The sequence below is a fragment of the Pygoscelis adeliae genome, unplaced genomic scaffold (genome assembly GCF_000699105.1).
Source record: "Pygoscelis adeliae isolate BGI_AS28 unplaced genomic scaffold, ASM69910v1 Scaffold47, whole genome shotgun sequence".
Classification (NCBI taxonomy): Eukaryota; Metazoa; Chordata; class Aves; order Sphenisciformes; family Spheniscidae; genus Pygoscelis; species Pygoscelis adeliae.
The window spans coordinates 1,867,959-1,891,181 of NW_008825255.1; the positions used below are offsets into that span (position 1 = coordinate 1,867,959).

General features: G+C 37.6%; 1 protein-coding gene across 4 annotated transcripts in view; it reads right to left on the reverse strand.

The window, feature by feature from the left end:
* SLC1A3 (solute carrier family 1 (glial high affinity glutamate transporter), member 3) overlaps positions 1 to 23,223 on the reverse strand; it is a 67,737-nt gene that overhangs the window by 24,858 nt on the left and 19,656 nt on the right. The window lies entirely within an intron of this gene.

The window sequence follows — 23,223 nt, forward strand, 5'->3', positions numbered from 1 at the left end:
AAGAATCATTCACACTGTGGGTGACAAAGAGACATGACAAGGACTTCTGCGGAGTGTCAGGGCAAAAGGCAAAGCACTACGTTGTTTTTTAACAAAGGTGTTAGAGAAGAAATGAAAATATTTTAGGATGTAGGAAAGGCTGCAAGCAAGTAAGTATGTAGTTGCAAGAGAAGGCGAAAGAGAGAGAAGGATGCAGGGAAAAGGAGAAAAAATCTAGTTAGGGCAACTTGTTAAAAATCCTGAATTGTTAATCTGATAGTTCTGATTGTTCACCTGACGTGATCACGGTTCTGCAAGTTAGCATGAACTAATGATGCAGCAACTTTCCTGAATAGCTACTTTACTATGACTGGTTTTGTGTCAATTATATTTTTTTGTACTTATGATTCTAGATTATACAGAATTCTGGAATTTACAAATCTAGAGTTGCTTCTATTGTTTTTAATTTTCTTGACATTGAAAGCATGCTGTACATAATCTATGTGTAATCTTGGATTATACTAGGGCACACTAATGCAGAGGGATGGTACTATACTCCTCAGTAAGATCAAAGGTAAAATACACTGAGCAGGTTTTCTTTAGATAACATTTAAGCCAATAATAGCTTTGGATCTGCTTGTTCAAAAATAAATTCCAAGGAATTATTTTAAAAGCCAACAAGCAGAGCCTATGCTAAGAAGTCCGACAACTTCAGAACACCTTCTCCCTATAATTAGCACAACTGCACCAAATGATTTTTTGCAGAACAGTCCAATGTCCTCAAGTCACAAGTTATGAGCTGTTTCAATCTGAGATTTGAGTTTAAGCACATACCTAATTTTCCTGTTATAGTACCTAAGAGTTTCTGCCTGTGGGTTTTTTTAGAAAGAAGGAATATACATATTTACACAACTAGATGGAATATGCATATTTAGTGCAATGGTAACTGGTCGGCAGCTGGTATGACTGAGGCCCTGTATCTGTGTGTAAACTCCTAGTCAGCAGAGCATTCTTGGACTTACATTTGTCCTTAATGGTGACCACTAACTAATGTGGTTTGCCAAATCAGGGCCCATAACGAGCAGTTTTTAAAAAGGATCTTTTTCTTTATGCTCAACAGTAAGTAGTCAGATTAATTTTCTTTTGCTTTTCCTAAAAAAACCCAGTCACTACTTAGGACTGATCCTTGTACTTTCAGTGATTTTATCATTTGTCAGAGCAAGTGAGACTCTGTCACTGGGGGGAGGGGGTGTGCATATGAGTGTATGCATGTGTATAATTTCAGTTTGAAAACAGTTAAAATGCTCAGCTACTGCTTTTCATGTTCGAAGTCCCTGTTTCTGAAATCTTTTTGCTGCCTTTTAAAAGCTTTTGGAAAAAATAAGAAGTTTATGTGTTTGCTTCCCTATACTAAAATTCTTGTAACAAGAGAATCTAACATTTTTCCCCCAATATTTTTAACTTTTGGTTTCTTTAAAATTACTTTTGATGCATAATGATGAAAATTTTAAATACAGAATAGAAAATTTCAGTTGGAAGAGACCTACAACTAGTCCAACTGCCTGACCAATTCAGGGCTGACCAAGCTAAAGCATGTTATTAAGGGCACTGACCAAATGCCTCTTAAGCACTGACAGGCTTGGGGCATCGACCACCTCTCTAGGAAACCTGTTCCAGTGTTTGACCACCCTCTCGGTAAAAAAATGCTTCCTAATGTCCAGTCTAAACCTCCCCTGGCGCAGCTTTGAGCCATTCCCATGCATCCTGTCACTGGATCCCGGGGAGAAGAGCTCAGCACCTCCCTCTCCACTTCCCCTCCTCAGGAAGCTGTAGAGAGCAATGAGGTCGCCCCTCAGCCTCCTTTTCTCCAAACTAGACAAACCCGGAGTCCTCAGCCGCTCCTCGTAAGATAGAGGCTACTGTCTGTGGGTGTATGACTGATCACGTTTAAGTCAGAATCCTGCCAAGATGTAGCGATACATTGTTGTAAATATATAAAATGATGAACCAGTTCTGAATGAGTGTGTCAAACAAACTGTGCATTCTGATCCTCATACATATTGACTACTGGAAATAAAAAAGAGAGGATTTCTATGATAATGATGAATTCTTTCCTTATTCAACGTATTAGAACTGAATTGATGGCACTTCCTTGCTAATGTAGATTTTTATATAAATTTTCTTTAGATGTTTTGGACTCAGTCTTTAAAAACTAAACATTATGAACAGAGCATCTTTTTATTGCTAATTATTTTAATGCTTTTTTTTTTATGGTCTCTCTATTAGGAAATTGCAGTTGCTTGTTAAGGACTCCTATGGTGGAACAGCAATAATGGCAACTGTTGACTCAGGAGTGTTGCCCTAATTTTGTTTCTTTAAGGCTGTCTTTCACTGTCCTAATGAAGCAGTCTTAAATGGGCTACTCCCAACCCCCTACATCCACTAAGCACTGTGTGATGAGTAAACTCTCAGTATGGGACCATGAGAACAATCCCTTTCATGTATGTTGATGAGGATTTGTGGAAATGAGTAACACTGTGCAAGGTCACAGTAAAATACCTGACAGAAAAATTATAAGGAAAAGCAATAGTTAGGTAAAGACAGTGGAAGTATTGCCTGAGTTTAATTAGCATGATTAAGCTCTAGAGCTTTATTCTGATAGCTGCTGAGCATATCCTGAGTGGTGCTGAGCATTCCCAGAAAACAAAAGTTAAATAATAGTTAAAGCTTTGACAATTGAGCCCTTTACAACATCAGGTCCAAAATTAGTCCAAACTCTAGATTATTATTTTTAATAGCAGTAGCAGTAAAAGAATAAAATTGCAAAGAAAAAAGCTAAATAACATTTTCAAAGAACTATATGCATTGGTGATGTTAATTAATATTAAATCAATACAGCTAATAACTTCCTGAAGCCACATAAAATACATGTCCAAAATACAGCTCTGTATGTCTTTTTGCATGAACTGATGGGCCAAGCTGCCCCCAAATCTCAGTTTAACTTATCTTTATTTGAATATGGAAATTTAAATAATAAAATTAGATATTTTATTAATTTTTCCAGGTCCATTAAGAACACTGGGCAAATATCTCACAGGAAAATTAGCAGTTGTATTTGATCCAAAATTACATGACCGTGATTAAGCCGAGCTGACTAATGAAACCCATGGCTGGGATATAGTAATGCAATTCAATGAGCCAATGAAATGGCTAAGAGTGGCTCCTAAAGGACTAGACCTGCCCCACAGCTTTATAGTCCTGCCCCATCCCTTGCCACCAGAAAAATATTAACTTTGGGTTTCGTAGGGTTAGTTTTTCTGTCAGTTTGTCATTCTGAATCATCTCAGAATTGTGTCATGTGAACACCAGAACTTGTACAAGGGAAGCAGGAGACCATGTCTGGGGGCAGAAAACTAGCATTTTTGGCAGCAGTTTGCCATTACTTCAAGTTGGCTGTATTGTTAAACTGCATCCTTTGCTCTTTGGTGGCAGTGCTGCTAAAGCAAATTAAGCATTCCTTAGTTCCCCCTGCTTATATTTAAGCTGGCTCTGTTCTCACCAGGTAGCTGAGCAAACAGCATCCACCATTTGATGACAAGGAGAGAACAAGGGTGTGTGAAAGAGCACCTGGGCTCAGGAGAGCTCTGGAGGGCCATGGCTACTCAAACCAGCACTGCCTTCAAAAAAAATCAGCATAAAAATATACCCTTATGAAGATACACACATGTTCCTGTTACATGTAAGAAAAAATCTCACTGCATGAGTGAATCAGAGAAATCACAGACTTTAACAGAAAGGTGGGACTTAACACAATGTAGGAGAGTCCACATAAGCACTTAAATAAAGCAGTGTACCTTTCTTTGTGGATTCTCCACTACCACAGTGAGGAGAAAGATTGTATATGATGAAAACAGACCTTTTCTAGAGGATGCTAACCTAACCCTGCCATACGTACTTATTTCTGATATTCATAGAGCACTTGTTTTGAAATATACCTGAATGTGGATGCTGGATACCTTTCAGTGATTCTGAAAGCTTTTGCATGTGCAAAAGTGATGCAAACTGAAGATTGTACTCTTTCTGTTGGTCCCATACTTCTTGATGGAAGTACCGTAAAAATGTGCCAGCAAATAGGTGTAATGTGTGCTAGCTTCAAATATATTTCCTCCATCCCTTTCTAACTCTTGTTAAGGGAAAATATTTTGTAACTGACCATGTTTTTTCATCCTTCATCCTCCTGGCTGCAAACATGCTCTTCTAGCCACAGTTTATTCATTAGAAGGAAAATGTTTCTGAAACCATGGTAAGATAATGTCAGAACATCACTGACTGGTGTAAATGGTAGAGGCCCAAATAATCTCTAGTGGCTTTACAGTGGTTTTTACCTTTCAGTTAACCATGAATAATGAAAGAGCATTTTGTTGTTATTCATCAGGTACTGCTCTTTCAGTGGAATAACTTCACTTTATGAAACTCTGCTTGGTTTCAGTGCATCAAGATTAGTTGTTATCTTATTAAAAAATATGATGGTAATATATGCTGGAAGGTATTTCCTGGGCCATCAAGTATAGCATTCTGATACAGCAGGCAAATGTATTACACAGTCTTGGTTAGAAATTTATTGAGCTTGAGGTTCAAATCAGTTGCTATTTTTACTGTAACTATTTTTGTGGTAGGGTATTCCACAGCCTTGCTCACTTCTTACTTTGCTTGTTTCCATGCACAAATAACTTGATTCGTCAACAGCTCAATACCCAGATGGAGATCAGTAGTGACAAGTGGTGTCCCGCAGGGGTCTGTACTGGGACCAGTACTGTTTAGTATCTTCATCAATGACATAGACAGTGGGATTGAGTGTACCCTCAGCAGCAGATGACACCAAGCTGAGGGGTGACACCCTCCTGAGGGACAGGATGCCGTCCAGAGGGACCTGGACAAGCTGGAGAAGTGGGCCCATGTGAACCTCATGAAGTTCAACAAGGCCAAGTGCAAGGTCCTGCACCTGGTTCGGGGCAACCCCTGGTATCAATACAGGCTGGGGGATGAAGCTATTGAGAGCAGCCCTGCCGAGAAGGACTTGGGGGTACTGGTGGATGAAAAGCTGGACATGAGCCAGCAATGTGCGCTCGCAGCCCAGAAGGCCAACCATATCCTGGGTTGCATCCAAAGAAGTGTGGCCAGCAGGTCGAGGGAGGGGATTCTGCCCCTCTACTCTGCTCTGGTGAGACCCCACCTGGAGTACTGCGTCCAGCTCTGGAGCCCTCAGCATAAGAAAGACACAGACCTGTTGGAGCGGGTCCAGAGGAGGGACACAAAAATGATCAGGGGGATGGAACACCTCTCCTGTGAAGAAAGGCTGAGAGAGTTGGGGTTGTTCAGCCTGGAGAAGAGAAGGCTCCCGGGAGGCCTTATTGCGGTATTTCAATACTTAAAGGGGGCTTAGAAAAAAGATGGCGGCAAACTTTTTAGCAGGGCCTGTTGCAACACGACAAGGGGGAATGGCTTTAAACTAGAGGGGGGTAGATTTAGACTAGATATAAGGAAGAAATTTTTTACGCTGAGGGTGGTGAAACACTGGCACAGGTTGCCCAGAGAGGTGGTGGATGCTCCGTCCCTGGAAACATTCCAGGTCAGGTTGGACGGGGCTCTGAGCAACCTGATCTAGTTGAAGATGTCCCTGCCCACGGCAGGGGGGTTGGACTAGATGACCTTTAGAGGCCCCTTTCAACCCAAACTATTCTATGATTCTATGACTCTTCCTTTAAAATTCTTCTCTGTGTCAGGACAGTGTCAGTCAGTGAGGGTAGGGAAGAATTCCAGAAACCTCCCCAGACTGTGCTGCTTGTTGCTAAATAATTTATAGACACCAAAGTATCACACCTCCCAGTAAAATGAAATACGTAAATAAGGTACACTTCGATGCTGCATTTATTGTCAGTGATATTTGCATTACTACAGGAAACCTCTTGCAGGAATATGCTCTGCTGTTATGAAAAGTATAGTTGATTTACTTTTCGGGTTTGCAATATAATAGAATACATTTGGAGAACCAGTAGGAAAGTACATTTCCTGAAACTCACATCTGCCTGAGAAGGACCCTGCTGTGGGGCTGTTTAGATACGCATTTAACTCTTCGCATTATTCCATCTTTTGCTCACAGTATTGGAATGTGCCAAACAATATGCTTTTTGAAGGGAAACTAGGGAGTAATTTATCTTCTTTATGTGTGCTAAGCAGAGCAGGAGGGAGAGGCAAGCAGGGATTCACAGCAAGCCATAGAGCAGTGATTAGTAACAGCTGACAGTCTCAAACGAAGACTCTCTTTCTTTGGTTACCTCATTGTAATAACAGAGTACAAAGGACTGACTGTCTTCAAGCCAAGAATCAGAGACCCAGGAACACAGAAAATAGCAGCTCACAATTTTTTTGGTAACAAAACACTGCTGCTACCTGCACAGTGCAATTCTAAAAAGACATCCTTTTATGTCATTTGGACTAAGCTTTCCTGGAAATGGGATTCTTCTGCTGGGCATAAAGCTGCTTATTTTCTGTATCAGGAGTGAAAAAATGAACACATTTACTTAAGAAAAAACATAATGTAGCATGGTAAATTATTTCAGTTTAATTAGGAAAAAAGTTAATTGTGGTAGCTGATAAGCCAAAGCACATTAAGTTATCTTGAATCTTGCAGGACATGTTGTTGCAAGACTGAAATAAATATGCTAGTAGTTTTAAGACTTCTACCCTATTCCCCAAGGATGAAAATATTAATTTTCACTTATTCTGAACATATTGCCAAAAATATCTACCTTAAACATGAAACGCACCACATCCTGGCAAGATATCACTGATAAGGATGCCTTTGCTTCTGGATGGTATTAAGCACATTACTTAGTGCTCCATAAAAATCCATAATGCAATTTCTTAAAATACACGTGGAAGATTTTAATCTGCTAAAACACTGGTCTGCATTTTGGCAGACTGTGCCTGGAGTCCTTCACAGACATGTTTTTGTATGTGCAGCACTTATTAAACAACATTCCACAAATGTACAGTGCTTCTGTTATCTGACTGGCTGTAAACCATGTGATGAAGCTGTAAACTATTTACTATGCTAAATCACTGTTGATCTACTTTAGCTGCTACTGAAAAAATAACATACTTGAGAATACAGGTGTGAGATTAGAGGTGTCCGTAAAGAAACAGTAGCTAGTAATGCAGCCTAATGTAAAAATGCATTTGCTTTTACATCCTCAGTATGTAACAGACATCTGAAGAGACACTTCTGTTGAATTGCTATAAAAATGAACACAGTTCTAGTCAGAGAGGTGCAAGATTTAAAGAACGGAAAATTAAGGTTGCCTGTCTAAAAAAAGATAGAGACATACCTCTATCTGTGTGCAAAATGACATGGGATTTGGGGTATGGGATTGTACTGATCTGTAACTTGTCACAGCTCTATGCTGGAGGCATCACCTTCTCACTCAAAATGTGATCCAGTATTGCTGGCCAGCCAGTTCTTGGCTTCTTCACTAAAACTTCCCATAATAGACTCTATTGCAGTGATAGTGTCTTTTATTTGGATGATTGTCCACTAGGATCTGTCACTACTTAAATTAATTTTATAGAGTTCATGCAGCAGCTGTCATTTGGAAAGAAGCTTTGCCCAGTTGGATGTGACTGAACTAGGGTTTTATCTAATGGTAGTGTGTTACTAATGCATCTGGTAACAACAAGGCCTTTGGATTTCTGCTTGGAATTTTAATTTTAGCACAATTTTTAAAACCCTGAGATAATCTTTGCTAATTCAGTAATATTAGGGTAATTTGGAAAAGAACGGTGTGATAGTGCCTTTGGGTATGTTCAACAAGACTTGATTTTTTTGAGTAATCTGAAGTTACTCTAGTAACTGCCCACTCACTAAAGAATCTTGTGTATTTTTTGTTGTTATAGTAGCTACTATCTATCCTTGTACCAGGTTTACTAATAATCAAAATTGCTCTTTTTTTTTTAGAAATCTTGTCAGTGACACAACACTGATTGGTGCATCTGTGTCCAACTTAAAAGTGATAAATTTTCATTTTGCTTTCAAGCTAGCAGTTCATTCATCTGCTGCTGTTTTATCCATTGGTCTTCCAAAGAATTTATCATCTGAGCTGCTCATGGAGCTGTCGCTTTCCTTTTTGTCTATGTTACACTCACCCTGCTAGTGTTTACATGTTCTTGTAATCCTTTCAGTTTATTACATTCCTTCCCATGTGCCAGGCATTTTTTCAGTTTGTACTATTTTGCAATAGTATGTATGCTTCCATGGGCTGTTCTTGATGGATTCACACTTTATTCACTGACTTTTCTCCTCTCACCCCTCAAGTACAATTTTAATTTCCGCCAATTTGTAGTGCTATCTGCATTCACATGAAGCAACATAAATCCCTTTGAATGGAGCTCTATGCTGCTGTTGCTATCCGGCTCCCCATACTCCCCAATGATAGAAAATTAGCTCAGTTATCTATCTACAACAATGAAGTCAGCAATGTCGACATAATGTCTCAATCTGGGGAAGTTTGTCCTGAAAGACATTACCCCCAATACTGTATTGACTTTGGTGCAGGACCTAGTGTAGTGGGAGGTCAGTGCCTCTGATAGTTCAGGTACAAATAGGATGCGCCAATACATAGTATTACCTAACCGTGTCAAAAGGAAATGCATGGAGCTCTTTCGTGTCTCTAAGTCATTATTTGCATTAGAAATTGCAGAACAGTAGCTAATTTGACAACACACAGTACTTTTAGATTCTTTTTTCAAAGAATCACATTAGCTTGGATTTGATAAGAAAAATTCTGCATATAAAGTTTTACATGGCATAAAAAAATGAATCTTGTATTAATAAAGAATCTAGAAACAATCTGAGACATCATTTATCAAGTATTGCAAAGTCTATTTAAAGAGTACGGGATCTGATGCAGTCATAATTTGAAAAAAATTGTATAGACATTTTTAAATTTATGAACTAGCAGCCTTTTAAAACAGTACTTATAATCGATAACTTAATATCTTAATAATAAATAAAAACATCCTAATGCATAACATCATAAGCATTTTTCCACTTTTTTCATGGACCATACGAGTAAATTGTAATTTAATTACACCCTAAATCCCCCCAAATAATTTAATGGGTAACAGTCAAATCCACTTTAGGAAAAAAATACTTCCTATTTGTGAATTTAAGGTCCTCTGATAATATGCTGTATGAATACTAAGGAGTCATTACTTTAGCTGCAATTAGTCTATTACATCTTAAATTGTTGTTATAATTTTTTTTTTTTTTTCACAATTCACTAATGATGTTAAGGCTGTTCTGAGAACTCATTACAAAAGTGTGGAATTGGAGTGTCATGTGAACAGGCTTTTGTTTTCCTTCTTTTCTCTCCTTGTTTCGGTGACCTCCTGAACTTTGGGTCACTGATTCAGTTACAGCCTTGCAACATCAAAGCTGTACATTTTTTGCTTTGTCTTTCTCCACCTTACAGACTTGTAGGAGGCAATGGAAAGAAGTTAAGTCTTCCTCTGGAATACCTGACAGTAGCAATCAGTGCTTTTTAGTAATATTATTCAGCTCTTTTCCAGGATGTTACAGTGCTAAGTACGGCTGAAAAATAGGTTTTGGCTTCCACAATTCAAGTGTTACACAGTTGCCATCTGGGCATCATCTGCTTGCGGGCAGGATTGAGGATATGAATTTCTACGAGAGGTCTGAGGTACCAAAGAAATTATCAGCTGATTTTAAACTAAACAGATGAAAGAGAAGAGGGTTTTTTTCGATCACTGTTGTTATTGGACTGTGATGTTCTGCAGAACAGAAAATAAGCCTATTTACTTTTTAATCGACTATTAAACATCCTATCTTGAATTTGAAAGCTTTATTTTCTCTATGGATGCGGGCCCTTTGCACAGCTTCATTAGCCTTGAGACAGATATTAGCCAGGCTTAGTAAGCTAATGTTCTCTAACTTTGTTTTCAGGGTTTGGGGAGTTAAGACATACTGCAATTGGAAATATTGGACAAAGTTGATTTTCAGTGCAAGAATGTATTCATTAATGAAACAGCCATTCATGAGGTGAACCCTTGACCAAAACCTATTTTTTCTCTAGCTCTGAAAAGAAACTATATTCACTGGACAATCTCTGATAATTATCTAAGTATTCAGATCTAAGTTAGAAGTGGGTGGTGAAATGTTGGAATAAAGTAAGTATTTAGCTTTGCATATGAGTAGAGAGAAAATAAGAGAGCTGTTTATGGAGGAGAGAATCAGCATCAGTATGTTAATTCTAGTGCAAATAGTGTACTTCTAGTACTATGCTGTACTTTTTTTTTTCTTATTTACCACCTGTAAGGAGCTAGCGGTATAGTTGTCTGAGGATAAAAAGGTGTAATTATCTGAAAAAATGTTAATTCTGTTTAACTATATAATTATTACAAAATGAAGCCTAATCCTGAAAATGTGCTTAACTGAGGCATCTAAATAAATTTTTGTGTTAATATACTGAGTCCAAAAAACTCTTCACAACTTGTGATATGCTTGAAGCCCTTCAAACTCTTCAGTGAAGTAGAGAAGATGAATATTGCTTAAAGATTAATACCAGATCTGATAACTCTAACTACTCAGGAATTACAAGTCATGCTCTCCAAATACTGGAATACCCTAAAATGCAACATTTTTTCAAATAAGTGCTCCTTGTTGTGTGACTCTTGAGTTTTCAGAATATAGTCAGGATCTATTTTTGAGCTCTTCTTCACAACCAGGGAGCCAGGAATTTAATTTGCTTTGATACTTGACTTCCAGAGATGGTGGGTCTTTAAGAATAACATTAAGTTCTGAAAGCTTCTGTTGCCATGAGAGTTGAGCACTTGACTGTTTTCTTTATTTGCATATTTCTTACTCAATATTAGGACTGAATTGCTATTCAGTTGTGTGAAACTGTAAAGAATTTTATCTTTTCACTTTCCACATGATATGGCCCCATAAATAATGAGACTTTTTTTTGCACAAGTCTTTCTGTATCCTAGTAGCTTTTACTTCTCTTTGAAGATAAACATTGGTATATCTGTTTTTGATAGGCTCCTGTAGAGAAAAAGGTCCTTTCAAGATACTATCAATAGAAGGAATACATGGAACTTTTGTATCTGGTGACCTGAGGAACCAAAATTTAAGAGCTTGCCATCCCAGATGCTTTTCTTGCTGTTTTGCTAGGTATAACTGTCTTCACAATAGCAGGAATTGAAAGTTTGTGGTGTACTAAACTGCCCTGTTTTGCTAAGTGTACAAACCTTTGAGGAATCTGTGTTTGTACTGATTGCACATGCCCCTCTTTCAGATGGAAATGCCATGCTTTACAATGATGAACTCTTGGCCAAGATCAGAAATGCTAAATATACAAACTATTGACCTGAGGAACATTGAGACAGGTGACTCAAGAAAGCCCAACCTTGAGAACAAGTAGGGGCCTGTAGGAGTTTCTTTTCCCCCATTTCTGGAATTCAGATGGTATTTGCTACCTTCCAGAGACACACAGATGGGATTTTTAGTAAATTGAATTAACTTTGCTGTGGTATGTATCAGTGGCATCATTCAGTCAAACCTGGGAAGATCTCCTATAGAGAATCAAAGGAAAAAGGCCTTGTGTAAATGGGGAAAAGTCTCATCAGCGTGGCCCAAGTAAAATAGCTGAGGCAGTGCATAGAAGTGGCAAAGTATGCCCAGACCTAGCCAAAACTGATGCTTTCTAGAATAAGCCATCACCACAAAAACCAGTCATTTCTGGGACTGGTGGTGTGTTACAAGAGTTTTGCATCAAACTTCAGCAGTATAACAGCACCCTGGACTCACTTGCGTGAAGAAAACCAGATCAGACTCTGTGATCCTGAAAAAGTTCACATTGAGACTTTCCACCCAATTAAAAAAGGCTGGCAATTCTGTAAGTAGATTCTAGGTTTCAGCAAATATTTTGCTGTGTTCATGGCTGCCTCAGGCGCTCCTCTGCAGACAAAATTGCAACAAAGAAATAAGGAAAAGGTATTTTACGCTGTGCCAGCCACATCTCTGCAAAAAGTTACCAACTATGAAAAGGAACTATGACACAACTGGAAAGCAATTTCTAGCAACCAGGTAGCTCTTAAATATCTGCAGTGGTATCTTTGGAGACACTCTTCATGCCATATACAACAGCATTGTTTATATTTTGTTGCATTCATTTCTCAAGGTCTGAACTGGAGGATATAGAATATATTCAGAAACAGCCTGGAAGAGAAAGTAAAGAACAAATACACACTAACAGGAGTGTCTGGATGAAAGGAATTTTAGCTGATGCAGGATCTGCTTTGTGACTCTCTAACATGCAGCTCAAATCCCAGATGTTGTTGATCCTTAGTTATATCCGTAGTCTCAACAAATTGTTAGAGATTTCTCTCCTGAGTGTTTCTGTTTTCTCCTTCTTACCCCCCATAACCAGTGAGAGCTGTGTCATCCAGCCAGATACCAGGATGAACAATTAGATGGGCAGCCTTCCTCCTCTTCCAGACAATCCAATATCTTACTGGAACCCAGAACCAAGGCTTGAGTCTTGCAGCTCTTGTGGTGCACAGTGACTTTCCTTGTTCTCCATTGTTCAGAACTCAGGTGGGGCATCCAGCAGTGCTATCAAGAGACAAGTATTCAGTATCTCTGCCTCCAGTAATGATAATGATGGATCTGCCTTATAGAAGTTTATAATCCAAATACATGGCTGAAGGACAGCATGTAGCAGATCCAGCAATTAATTTTGAGAATTGTGTGGAAATAATATATTATAGGTCAACAACTGCCCATTATCAAAACATGGAAGAAAAATCAGGGGTGAAAACAAGGGTAGAGGACCTAATGATAGCATTACAGTCTCCTGTTTCTGAAAGATGATATCCTTCTGCATGTGGTTTGATCTGCAGCTGGTCCATCTGCAATGATCTGTGTAGCTGATGCATTGATTCAGAAGTACTTCGTATCTGTCAGATTTTACAGCATTGATGAAAGGATGATACGCGTTACTTCTGCTGGTGTGCAAGTACTCCCAGTAATGTCCTGTGCAAGGACACCAGTAATGTTGGCTGGTGTCCACAAAATGCAGCCTCAGGAACTTTCTTGATTAGATTCTTCTGGTCTTCATGAGCAGTTATAGCAAAGACAAACTGACAAGGAAGCAAATATGATGGAGTTGTGCTACATTCACATGTAGGAAATGGGGATACAGATCACGGCATTCAGGCTAGAGGTAAAAAGGTGAAGAAGTAGGAAAGTGAAAGCTGTTAAACCTTGAACAAAGCCTGTGTGTACGTAACTATCTCTGGGTGTAACTCTTCACAAGTTTTCAGGCTCGTTTTTGTCATACTTTGATATGGCTCTTACATTGTTCTTATTTGTCACTTTCCCAAGAGTGTCATAATTAAGCGCTGCTGATATTGTTGTGCATAGTTCTTTCCTTATTTCTCGACATATGGTTTCTCTTATCTCTTTTATTTTTAAGTCTAATTTCATGTCAATGAAGTGAATTTACATTTGTTGAAGGTGAGATGATTCTCAGATCGTGGAAGAGTTTTTCCTTGGTTTTGAACTGGCTCTCAAAAGAGCAATGTGTGTCAGAAAGCTGAAACTGTTGACAGTAGTCATTGCCTTAGAGCAATTGGTAGGTGAAATCTTAACAGGTGACAATGGAGAGACCCCTTCAATCTGATATGAAATTCTATAGAGTGCAACGATAACATAAACCTATGGGAAATTAGTCCGATGGTCGGCCAACCCATTTCTTTGTCTTCTGCTCTGCCTGGCAACAGATTCTTACTGAAAGACTATGAGAAACAGAAAAAGATAGGGTTCACTGCCCTTGCTTGCCCTCCCTGCATCTAGCCACCAGTGGGGACTAGGGCCTTCCTAAATTGCTAGTTCCCCAAATTTAATAGTCAATGATGGCAGTATCTGTGAACTTTCTAGTTTCATTTTGAAACTATTAACTTCTGGCTTGTGGCACTGTACAACACAATTTAATTGTGTGTTGTGTGAAAAAGTGCTTCCTTTTCTTTATTATAAATGCACTGCCTAGTTATTTCATTGGACACCCCATATTTCCTTTATTATAAAAAATAATTAGGAGATACAATAGTAAATCGTTACTCCATCTAAGCCTCTACAAATGATTCATGATTTCTGTGGGCTTTTATGGTGATCTTCCACGCTTGTGTCTTTCTCAAGCCAAAAAGTTGTAGTCTAATCCTTCTTTGCATTTCACTAGAACTCCATTCCACTAATAAGCCCTGCCACCTTCTCCAGACTGTTCACAGTGAGTCTGAGAACTCTTGCCTGTGTACTGGTGGCCAACTGAGAGCTTGTGATAAGGTGTAGTACAGGTGTAGCACGTTCCCCTTTCCCAGGTGTATTACTTTGCACTTGGCACCATTCTAGTGCATCTGTCACGTTATCACAGAGTCATTCATTATTGAAAACATTGTTCTTTATAGATTCAATCTTCAATATCTTGAATAAAATGCTTGCTCTCAGTGTCCTAATTCCCAAAATGTTGAGAAGACTTGGTTTTGCATTTTAGACATCTTGCTGTACAAAATACAAGCCCAAGTCTTTTCCATTTACAATCTAATGTAGCTAATTTTACATTTCATAATATTTTTGAGTTTTTTAATTTTCAGGTGTGCTGTTTTTCTGTAACCAATTCATATTTGTTTGTATTAAAATAAAAAAAATTATTTTGAGGTGTCCCTAAGATATTTTTAGTCCTTCTGCCTTTGATTGAAATAGAAATGTTAATAAAGAGACAGTGTGGATTCACAATGGTCCATCAGTGCTTAGGCAAGATGCTTTAACCCTTACGCGTTCTTCCAAATAGTTTTTGCTTTTTGTTTTGCTAGTGACTTGTCTGTCAGCAAGCAGTCTTGATGTTATGCATTTGAACTAAGATAAAAAATCAACACTAAGTCTTTGTGAATGGGAGGTTGTTCCCTATTATCAACTCTGCTGGAATCCCATACAGAATGCAAACTGAATAAAAGTGTGTAACAACCAGTTATTCAATACTTTGTGAAACAACTAAAAGTAGTGGTCCACTAAGAAAAGCCATATTTTGCAATGAAATTAAAATCAGCCTTTAATTAAGGGCTTCTAGCAAACTTGAATGATTTTAGAGGGTATTTTTAGTTTTGCTGTCTTTAATTATTGCAGACTTTGTTCTTGAACACCCATGCTGTGTGCATTATTGCTTGCAGAGACTAAGACTTCAAAAACTACACTGCTGCATACTTTCTGCTTTTGGATGCTGTATATCATGCTTAGGTTTTATTTTTAAGGTATAATAAAGTTTTATTTTATACTGAGTGTCATTATATGCAGGAATTTCACCTCTGCTCTTACTGCATTTTAATTTTTAATGGGATCTGTGTTCACTTAGAATTGTTCTTTCAGGCTCTTGTGAAGATAGATTGCTGTGTATTTCCTATTGCAAAATTGTTTCAGAAATGGTTCAGAAGTGAGTTATACTTTCATTTTATGATCCTTTCTGTAGCTCCTTGCTTTTAGTATTTGCATAGATTAAGATACATAGCACTTCCTGAGTAAGAGGTTCCACCCAAGCTGTGTTTATTGTACAAATATGTATGACATTTCATTATGATTTTCTAACATCCCTGCCTTGCACAATGCTTTCTGACTTCCAGTGGGGTATAGTTTGTTTCCTCCTGGAGCACTTTCTGTGCAAAAACTTGTTCAGGAAACATATTCAGGAAATCATAGTCAAATTGATTGCCAACATACACTGAATCTGCACATAGTTCTTTTTGTGTTTTGACTTGAAAATTGATGTTTCTAGGTGCTGAATAGCTTCCAACCTACCTTTTTTTTCTTATTGATTTGCCAAAATGTAGCTGCATGCTACTTAAACTCATTTTTTTAACTTCTAAAAGCTTTTGTCCAAAATACTTTAGAATTAAATGACATAATTATTAAACTTATCCTGCCCACATTCCCTTACAGACTCTGGAGGGGAACAGCATAAGAAGCTTCCAATTTTTTCATCTTTGAGTGCCTGTCTAAATGATGATTATTAGAGGCTATATGCCAGACTTGATAGACATTTGTTTTATACAGTAATACAGGTAGTGAAGAGCAGGTGTTTAAAGTAATTATGTTTATAAAGTTTCATGTTTGTATATTTTTAGCTGCTGTTGGCCTGAATCTACCATACAGATGCTAGCTTGAGATGAAATTGTTACAGAACATGGATCAACACTAGTAATATTTCTTCAATTGTTTCTTTATCCCTACAGGAAATCTGTATACAAGATGACTGGATCTTTACAAACTTAGTAACTTGCATGCCCACATTTTTATCCAGTTTTGGTTTTGGAGACATACAAATCAAAGCATGAGTTTTCCTTTATTTGTGGAAAAAAGTATTTGGATGTTCAAATTAAATAGCACTGTTGTCCAGTTATGCAAATTGCATATGTAAATACCTATATAAATGCATAAACTGATGTGTGCATGAAATGTACAAGTACATAAAATGAAAGCTGCCATGCAATTCAGCTTTTACAATGTTGACATGCTTATATAGTATTGGATGGGGGAGAAAGAGGGAAGAGTTGCCTGAAAAAGAAGGTAAGTTACTTTTTTAATAACATTTTCTGTATTAAAAGAAAGGCATAAGTAAAAAAATAACATGCTCCTAGGAGGTTCGTGGATTGGTTACTCATAGCAGGCTTACTACTGTAGGAGGTATCTACAGGATTCATCTGTAGAAAGCTTCCAATACACATAACACAGGCAGCTCAAATATACTGGCAATCCAAAAGGTGCCTCACTCATAGAGAATCTGTCAGTTCTCTTCTGTTGCCTATAATTAGAGTCAACTGAGATCAGTTGACTGAGATCAATTTTCATTGATTTGATGGGTTTTGATTACTTTGACTTCTAAAATAACTTCTTTAGGACATGCAAAAATCAGGGAATTTTGGGAAAATCAGAAATTTTCCAATTTTTATGATTTGGAAAATGGGTTCATTGCTCTGGTGACCAGCTAAATTGAGCAAACACTGCCTAATTGTTTCTCACTTTTCATATATGAACTATATGAACTTAATCAGGAATGCTGTATTTCTTAAACTGAAACACAGAAGAGTAAAACTGACCTTTGTTAATATTTTTGGCTTCCAGCTTTACTGTGAGTATGCAAGGTGTTGCACAGGCACTGGTTATAGGTCTGTTCTGCCAAAACGAATTAAAGGGAATTACTGCTAGGCCTCTCCTTTTTCTTCCTGGGAGAAGGATAATGCTGGCTCCACAGCATTTGTTCAAAAAAAATGAGAAACTTTCCATCTGTTTAAATTACCATAAACATTTGTGGCTGATATGAGACAGCACCTGGGACCTTGTAGTAAGTGATAGCCTTTTTTCCACAATAGGCTTGTCAGCGAGTAGACAGGAGAACACTGGAACTACATAGAGACTTCATGCACTATGGCTCCTGCTTCCACAAACCTAGACACAGGATGGATTCTCATTCTGTTTTTTGAAGAGGTGTTGCCCAGGTCTCTTTATGAGACCTTCCTATTGTGTGCTCTGATGTGAGGGGTTAGGATGAACAAATTCAAAATTCTGGCCCTTTATGTTTACTGCTATTAATTTAATATGTTAATAAAGGACATTACAATTGTCAAAATGAAAAATGCTAATAATTTACTAGAGGATAGGTGTTTTGATTAAGATTTAATAGCTTTTGCATCCAGTTACACTTGATGGGTCATCTACTGCCTCATTCCAAATATTGGAAAGGCAAATATAAAACTTAAGTTCTTAAATTTAATAACATGAGACTGTATGATTTTCTGGAATTATGTCTTTACAGAAGACTGGGTACAGCTGCTATCTGGATGTGAGAGACAGTGCCATTATATCACAGTTCCCTGTCATACAACGTAGTTTAGGTCCATCACACCATATGCTAACTTCAGGAGAATTTTTTTTTTTTTACTTCATGGCTAACACATTCCTGTTAAACAGTTGTGTCCATTTATGCATATCTGATTATTGGTGGTACCATCATAGCTAGCTGCAAGCAGTCACTAGGTAGTTTTGGGTGTAGTCTTTCTACAGCAACTGTCTCAGTGATGGCCTTATATTCTTGCTGTAATTATTTGCTTAAGTTTATTTCCATCTCTACAGTGATATAACTAAAATGGCTATATACTTTGCATCTGCTGAGCTGTGACAACTTAATCTACATGTCCATTAAAATTTCCATCATATATAGTCATCTTCTTTTCTGCCTAGTAGCTACAAAAAAAACTCACCAGCACTACATCTGAAAGAGAAAGAAAGCAAAGATACAAAAGGGGAACAAGATTTGCCTAAGGTTATACAACATGTCACAGCATTAATCTTCCACATTTTACATCCATAAGTTGCTTTGGGCAAAACCTGGCTTTTCAGCAGTTGAATCTGTTCATATCCAGATGCTGCGTTTTTCCTGACTGACGTAAGGGGGTGGCTTGGCGAAAGGACGAGAGGAAATGGCCTCAAGTTGCGCCAGGGGAGGTTTAGATTGGATGTAAGGAAAAATTTCTTTACTGAAAGAGTGATTCTATGATTCTAGGAGAAAAGGAGGCTGAGGGGGGACCTCATTGCTCTCTACAACTACCTGAAAGGAGGTTGTAGCGAGGTGGGTGTCGGTCTCTTCTCCCAAGTAACTGGCGAAAGGACGAGAGGAAATGGCCTCAAGTTGCGCCAGGGGAGGTTTAGATTGGATGTAAGGAAAAATTTCTTTACTGAAAGAGTAGTTAAACATTGGAACAGGCTGCCCAGGGGAGTGGTTGAGGCACCATCCCTGGAAGTATTTAAAAGACGTGTAGATGAGGCGCTTAGGGACATGGTTTAGTGGGCATGGTGTTGTTGGGTTGACGGTTGGACTCGATGATCTTGGAGGTCTCTTCCAACCTTAATGATTCGATGATTCTATGATTCTATGATTCTATTTCAAGTTCAGTTGTTTCTTTGAATATTGTCCTTGTTTCATTATAGGTAATTTCAAGCAACTGCATCTGCAACTTGGCTGTTAATTGTGATCTCTACTTGTGTTTTGTTTTCTTACTTGAGTCATTTTGTGTGCCTTTGTTTTTATCTCAGTGAGGAGACAGATCATGTTCCTTACTACTTGTTTTTAACACTGTCACCATTCATTGCACTCCTTTGATAGCTGAAATCAAAAGCATTATATGTACATCCGAGACTAGTTATGAGGCACCCAGACATGGAAATTCCAGCTTTCTGCACTTTTTCAACACTTTCTATAGATTTTGTAGTGGTAAATACTATGAACTTGTTGAAAAAGTGGGGACAAAACCTTGTGTCTCTGAGTCTGGCCAGAGGAAAGTCACTTGTGTCTCCTGCAGTTGTCAGTGTTGTAGTTGGTTATTCAAAGGCTGCACCAGAGGCAGGGAAGTTTCTGTATCTTCCAGACTCCATGAAAGACAGTCATGTCATTATTAGAATTAGAAAGGGGAGTGAATATAAAAAAAGACTTGCTACAAACTACATACTAAGACATTTTTCTTCTTTGAGGTAAACCTTCCATACTCTGTCTTCTAAACTGTTTTACTATACAGCCTTCTTTTGTGTAAGAAGATTCACAGTCTTTGTGTTTGTGCAGAATCTTGCACAGAAAACCCTGGTCTGTGATTAAGACTCATTTGTAGCATATTAGTGTTATTCCCATTAACAGTTTAGACAAGTATTATCACCTAATGCACAGTGCGTTGTACTGGTATTCATGATTGGGATCTTTCCTTGATTCTGTTATTGCTGACCTGCTGTATAATCTTGGGCAAGCCAGTGGACCTCGCTGTTTCACTGTTTCTACATTCCCTTTCTCTTTCTCCAGCTTGATTTATGTTAGTAAATAAACTATTTTCTTACTGTTTCTGCAATGTGCGGCAAAAATTAGTCTAAGATCTTGACTGGGTCTTTTATGCTTTGCTATACTTTACCAGACAAAGATATTTGAAAGAAGTGCACAGAATTTAATCCTAGTTTACTTGCATTTAAAAGTAGTGGTCCCTGTACAACTAAATTCCAAGCTTCCAAAATTTTGGGGAAGGAGAAGCAGCCTGTCGTATCAAACTGACCTATGACCAGAATTGTGCAAAATATTTGCAAATAACCCTTATAAAATTTCTCTAGCTTTAATATTTGTCACAAATATTATGCTCCAACTATGCTTTTTATAAAGACTGGTCATGAATCATTTTTGTGAATGTGATTTCAGGAAATACATTGTTTGGTTAAGAAAAGGTACCTTGTCCTGATGCCCTTATATTCAGTGAATAACTGAAACACACAGGTAAAACTTGTGGGCCAGTTTTAAGGGCTGGAATTTCAACTTCGTTACGATCTTGCTGTAACAGCTTAAAAAATGTTAATGCATAGTGCTCTTAATGCTGGTGCAAATCTTGCAGTCTTTGCCTATTTCCTGACGAGTTGAATTGTTAACATATGTGTATGTATTTATTTTACATACCTTTTAGGGACAATGCATATTTTAAAATAATCATATCAAGCAATTTGTTTATGTCAAATGCTTCAATCAATGAAATAAGAAGGTATAAAATATTTTGAACTCCTATAACTGCAGCAAATTCAAAACAGAAATGGAGCAAAATTGTCAGCCCTGTGTTTGTATAAGAATTCAGGACAGATTTGGCCATAGAATAATCCAAATGGGAATTTCATCTACTTCTTTGGTTATTTATGCTTCCATACACTGTGCTTTAATTTTGCCTTTGACTTTGTAAGAGATACTGATTGGGAATGCTGACTTAGGAGTTCTCCCATTTGCAAGACTGTAGAGAATAAAGACCAGCATAGAGTATGCAGTTGGATTTGTCTCTAAACCGCAAAAGATGAAGAATACAGATATTCATATAATCATATTTTCCTATAAACAGTAAAAGATGGTGAAAGGTATGCAAGTAACTTCTATTTTCTCCCAAGCAGATGTTAGTACATGCCTGGTAACATACACACCAGAAGATAGAATCTCATGGAGAAAACTGCATATCTGCTTGAGCCACGTGCAATAATGGTAAGTCATAAGGCAAACAGGAGTAAAAACCTCTGAATGTGATTCTGCATTGTTTCTTTCATGAAAGTACCAAACCAGGCTGCAGATAAATGTGACTGGGTTGGCTTCACCTTTTATAGTTTATTTTCCCAAGAGTCTGTGAATAACCATCAGAACTGTTTACCTGTATAGCAGAAGTCTTCAGTTTCTCAATTTATCTTTCACTTACGTAACAGCCCATAGCTTCTGTAATTATTGCTTTGGTTTTATTGTTCTAATTTCTTTGAAATTCATAAAATTTGCAAAGGAATGTAATCATCCCCAGCCTATTTCTAATACCTCAGAGGCCATATGTTCTGATATTGTCATAACCAGTTATATTGAGCGCACTTACGTAAATACAAAAGGAAACCCAGAACATCATATCTGGGAGACACTGTCATGCCTGCAAACAGCAAAAATATTTATTCAGATAATTTACAATTGGAAGAAGCAATTATATTATCAGCGTGCAAGACCCTGGAGGAATGTTTCTGAGGTTAGTTAAGAGGCATCTGCTTTGCTTTGCTAAACAAAATACAAGAAATAAGAGATTTGGCTCATGGATGCCAAGGGTCGTTTTAAGACTGACTTGAGAAGCGTAAGACTTTTGTCCAATGAATTATCCTATAATGTGTAAAAAGAGGAAACCAATAGTGCCTATAAAATTGCACAGTAGTATACCTGTAAAGGTTATAGTTCGTTATTATTTAGATGTTCAATAATACCTGTATATTTACTTGAGTATGAGAGTTCTGCAGCAAATGTAAGAGCACCTTTTTTTAAAAAAACAATTTGTACACTAAATGAGGTATTGTTCAGTGTAGAAAACAGTTTTTCCACAGTTTTTAGCAATAAACTGGGAAATTTCTTTTAATCCCATGAAAAAAGACATAGTCCTGTTGTAATTAATGATTTTTTAAAAAGAATGAAATCTGTCATTTGTGAATTGCATTGAGTTTTCTCAATGAAATGATCATTCCCTGCCTGACTAAAGAAGTTTAAAATGTTATTTACCTTGAAGATTACCATCTCTACTTCAAAGGGAAACTCTAAGAATAATCCACTTAATATTGCAAGGCACTTGTATGATAATAAGACAAATCTTACAGATAGATAAGATTTCTCTTTGCCAAAAGCCTTTATATAATAAAGGAAATCATTGTTATGAGAAAAGGGCATAAAAAAGGATAAAAAGCTCCAAAAAATCTAAAAGAAAAAAAATATCAAAAAGAAGGGTATTGTTTCAATCCAGAGATGGAAGATTCTTTTCAGAATAGAATTAGTTGGAAACTCATTGTTGTGGTATTCCACAAAATCTCTACTGAGAGCTGGTGATACACAGCAAATGAGCCTGTTTTATCACAAGGCCAGCTCCTTGTAACACCTGTGACTCTCTGAGGTGGATTTGCTGAACAAAGTGTTTCTACTTAGAATTTTGAAAATAAATTCAAATCCTTGTATCAGATGATCTACCTAATTTCCTGTTTTACCTTGGGCTCTCTCAGAGAACCAATATGGATGGAGAGTTACAAGGAACTGAGCAGGTAATTTCTCCTGCAATAACTCATCCTACAAAATGGAGCAGCGGTGCCAGTCTCAGCTGACACTGAAGAAGGGTAAATGTCTCTCCTTTTCTATTTTAATGGTTTTTCTATCAGTGTCCAGCCAACCTGGGGAGTTCTGCAGGTGAAAGGGACAAGAAGACAGCAAAGAGATATGACATGTAACAGAATTATGCACTGGTTGGGAATAAAACCTGCCCTTGTTTCCCCTACAAGATTTATATATTTCTCTCCAGTTTCAGTGTGCATTAAGCTTTCAGTATCCATATAACACGTGTGTATAGAAACAAGCTTTACTTTCTCCTTGAAATATGTGAAGGCAAATGATTTTGTAACTGTGAATACCCTAGTTTTCTGCTGTGGTATTAACAGCTTATATACACACATACTATCTTTGTTATCTGTGAAGATGGGGTCTATGCTTATTTGCATTTGTAAGAGGAGGTCTTAATATTAAAATATTTGAAAATCAATGAAATAGAGAACAGCTT